The sequence below is a fragment of the Centrocercus urophasianus genome, unplaced genomic scaffold (assembly GCF_019232065.1).
Source record: "Centrocercus urophasianus isolate 14NV4802_14NV808 unplaced genomic scaffold, USGS_Curo_1.0 seq_55, whole genome shotgun sequence".
In the NCBI taxonomy this organism is placed as follows: Eukaryota; Metazoa; Chordata; class Aves; order Galliformes; family Phasianidae; genus Centrocercus; species Centrocercus urophasianus.
This window is the reverse complement of record NW_024885144.1, coordinates 27,080-31,098: the sequence shown is the minus strand read 5'-3', so window position 1 is coordinate 31,098 and position 4,019 is coordinate 27,080. Positions and strand designations below refer to the sequence as shown.

The window sequence follows — 4,019 nt, the reverse complement described above, 5'->3', positions numbered from 1 at the left end:
ATTTCATTTCATTTCATTTCATTTCATTTCATTTCATTTCATTTCATACTGACCCCACTCTGAAGAAATGTGAAGTTTTCAGAACAGCAGGTCAATTTTCAGGGATGTGGTGGGGTGGTAAAAGATTACAATATTCAGAGAATATTCAATGACGTGTTTCAGTCAAATCCTGACTCTTCAGCTTCTCTGCAATTGATATGAAAGTAATAATGTGAAAAAGTTCCACTAAGTCTAGCAGTACTGTGCTCTGCAGTACAGATGCTTTTAATGCAGGGACATTGGCTTCAAGTAAGATCAAATTCAAGCACTGCATGAAAAGGAATCCGGTGGTATGCAGCACACATGATCCTACTCTCGTGATGTACTGGAGAGTTTTACTTAATTCAGCAAACTAAGAATAGTCACAAGACTGCCAAAAGATGCTTTTGAGCCATTGTGTATTCTGACTGTTCTGCTTATCACTAAAAAAAAGTCTTAGCCTTTATTATGTGTATAGCAGGGTATTTTATAACCAAGGATGTTCATGCCCTGCACGATGAAGGTAGTACAACACTGGCTTCACAAATACAACCAACATCAGGAACTCTCTTTCCTTTAACTTGTTTAGGCTTCGATTTGTCACTTTCTGTAACATTTCTCCAGTATCCTCCAGTCTCACCTGACATCACCTTAAACACTACAACAATTCAGTACTTCCTTGTGAGATAATGCCTTATGCCAGGTTCATGGTGGTAACTTGATTTGCATAAAACTCTGCAGGCAGAGAACATGGAAAGCATGACTCAGTCTCTTGTCAAGTTCATTCAGTCAGGAGTGCAGACAAACAAGGGGACCATAAAACAGAAAAAAAAACAGAACAATGCTTAAGGCAAATTTTACTTCCATAATATCCTATGGCTGGGCGTGTTCCTCAGGAGCCTGCACTGCTTCTTCCCTTATCACTTTGATGTCCAAGGGTTGGCTTACCACACTGGAAACACAAAGGGTATCTTGTTGCCCTCCCATGGAGCACTGCATGTCAGTGCTGCTGCTTTGCTTCCTGAGGGCTGGAGGAGAATGAGCCGGGATCATCCGCCTGCTGGGCTTTCAGCCTGCTCTCCATTTGTTAGTGTTTTCCTTTCCCAAGTAAAGGACGCAAGTTTGAAAATGCAAGCTGGCTGTGACAATATGTTGTCAAATCTCTATAGTACGAAGACTTTCAGAGCAGGAAAAGATTAGGTGAGGTATGAACTGCTTAATCAGATCCCTGGCTCTCAGCACTGCCTCTATCCAAACACAATATGCAGGAACCCAGCCAGGAGCTGCACAGCCATGCTGTGCTGTGCGCTGAGGCCAGGCACTCAGCACACACCAAGACAGCGAAAAGCTGCTCAGGTTGTCCCACACCAAGCTCATCAACAGCAGATGAGAAGCAGTCTGGGTCATAGGGACAAGTACTCCACATAAGGCTGAAGCCTTCCACCACGTGGCTCTGCCTTCCAGACAGCTGCTTCCCCGTGCTCCCAGAGCAGCAAGCTAGCTGGCAGGCTGACAAGCATCAGCTTGTACTGTGAGGAAGCGCGCTGCATCACTGAGGTGGCCTGAAAGTATTTTATAATCCCACAAATCCAAGTCCAGTTAAATTATCTATAATCTGAAGAAAAGCCTGGAAGCGTATTTACTATACACACTCTCTCCCCCAAGAGGAGATGCATTAAGTCTTCAAAAAAGAAAAAAAGCTAAGACTGTCAGGCCTTCTCTTACCCAAAAGATCAGCTAAAGGTATTGTTAAGGTCATTTTCCAAGCTCATAAATCTTGATCAGAGGAAAGATATTTGAATCTTTGATAACTGACAAGCATGCACAGGAAAAGAAGGCTCTGTAATGCCATGCAGTTCTCCCAGGGTTCATGGGAGAGCACTTGGTGCATTCAATGCCAGCTGTAGAACAGTTACATCCTTTTTCTCCCATCTTCTCAGGCCTGATATCAGGATTTGCTGAGCATCCACTAAGGACATTAGATCTCAGTCACTTGCTCATTTTGGCCTGTGACCCAGAACTATCACTTCCATATTAACGTAGACAAGAGTCAGAACAAACTCTGCATTCACACAGAGCTTTTTAAACAGCTTAAAAATGACTTTCACATCTGTGACATAAGAAAAAAAAAAGACTGTGGGATTTTGTAATGTTATAGGCATGCAAAGCGGAAGTGCAAGAAAAAAATTTCAACATATTTTCAAAATAAGCAATCACTCTAACTAGCAGTCACAGCTGCTCAGGGGACAGCATTCTCACAGATGTGAACTGGTGGGAAGAAACCTACATCTGAGTCTGTAGGAACAGAGAGGAAAGACAAGAGAGAGATTTAATCACAGCCTCCCCCTCTAGATTGGCTTCCAGAACAGAAAAGGCAACTTCCAGAATAAAAAGAAATGAAAGGTTTTGGAAAGTTAATCTGCAGTGCAACAAAACAGAAGGTTAATTAGTTTACAATAACTACTTTCATTATTCTTCGCATTACAGGATTCTGGCCTTTAGCCAAAGAAAAGGTTAATGAAAAAATCATTGGTCTCAAGTACCCTAGGATTTGATTGGGGATATTTAAGAAAATAAGACTGAAGCAAAAGGCAGCGGAGTAGACTACTAATGCTGGCTCTTTTAGGAGGAAAAAACAAAACAAAAAAAAACTAGATTGAGTCTTTTTCTCTAAGGAAAAATTGCTAAGATTGCAAATGATTTCTTGACAGATCTCTGGAGGAGCTCACACTAGTCTGCTTCAGCTCAACTTCACAACTCTGACGCAATTTACGGCTACCTGACAGGGTGACCTTCAGACAGGCGTGGAGAAGGCAGGAATCATGGAACGGCTTAGGTTGGAAACCTGCAGACATGACACCTTCCTGCTGGGCAGCAGAGTCTTGGCAGCAAATACAGAAGTCAAAAAGGAGAGAAGAATGCATTATATTTCTTTCAAAATATATCTGTTTTGTCTCCTCTCTGACCCAACATTGACTGGTAAGCAAGAGAGCTGAAAGAAAGCTCCTTAGGGCACTGACTAAAAACTGTGTGAACATGGCTGTTCTTCTCTTTCATTTACACCAGAGGACTGTTAAAGATTAGTATTCTCAGCAGCTTCCCTTCCCGGGCATGAAGCTTTTGTTCAGAAAAAGAGTGTCCCAATAATCCAAAACGTGAAGCTGTTCTGCAAGCAGAGAAAGTGAGAACGGAAAAAAACTCCTCCCAACCCCTTCCTGCCCCTGCACCGCAGAACTGCTGGCAGGAACTTCACCTTAAAGCAGAAGTGACTCAAAAATCTTAACTCTTCTAGCATTATTTTATTACTTCGATTTCGACTGGTTTTTTTTTTTGTTGTTTTTTTTTCCATTGTGGGAAGGAGCAGAGGAAGAAAAGGTTTAACAGATTTTAGCGCACATGACAGAAAGCTGTGGCTGCGTGTCATTTCCTAGAGCTGGATTAAACGCACCCTGCCAAGAGGACAGAAACGAGGGGCAAGGGCACAAACCCCCTCTCCACAGAACCACATCTGCTGAGGGAGCTCCTGCCGCCAGCGATGCTTCTTTTCAACAGAAACGTGGGTTTGTCCCTTTGCGAGTTTCACTCCAAAACATCCACTCTCTGCTCTGACAAAGCGACGGGTCACCCAAACGCCATACGGGGCTGCGCACTGTCGCTCCGCTCAATCCCTACCCCCGCCTCCCTGCCCGCAGCCCTCAGTGAGCCCCCTCCGCTCCGAAGCCCCGCGGTTGCGCAGGCTCTGCCAGGCGCCAGCAGTAAAACCCCACCATCCCCTCAAACAGGGGAGCTCTGAGGGGGGGAAGAAAGGGCGCGAAACGGTCCCGCGCTGTCACTCACCTCGAGACTGCCACGAGGCTGTCCACTAACCCCGCCCCCGGAGTCGTTCCCCCCCAAGCCCCGCCCCTTGAACATGGCCGCTAGGCCCCGCCCCGGACGTGACGCTAAGCCACGCCCTCTTGACCTTGTCCCCTAATCCTCGCCCAGGATGTGTAATCTGAACT

At 45.1% G+C, this 4,019-nt stretch overlaps 1 protein-coding gene across 3 annotated transcripts in view; it reads right to left on the bottom strand.

Moving 5' to 3' along the window:
* SLC31A1 (solute carrier family 31 member 1) overlaps positions 1-3,915 on the bottom strand; it is a 23,655-nt gene extending 19,740 nt beyond the window's left edge. The window contains exons 1-2 of one of the 3 annotated variants that reach the window (XM_042835881.1): positions 3,856-3,915; positions 2,798-2,899 (exon numbers count right to left, since the gene is read on the bottom strand). The gene's annotated coding sequence lies outside the window, so the exon portion shown is untranslated. The remainder of the gene's footprint in view (positions 1-2,797; positions 2,900-3,855) is intronic. The other 2 variants (XM_042835884.1, XM_042835883.1) reach the window with 2 other exon arrangements.
* Positions 3,916-4,019: the final 104 nt, after the last annotated feature.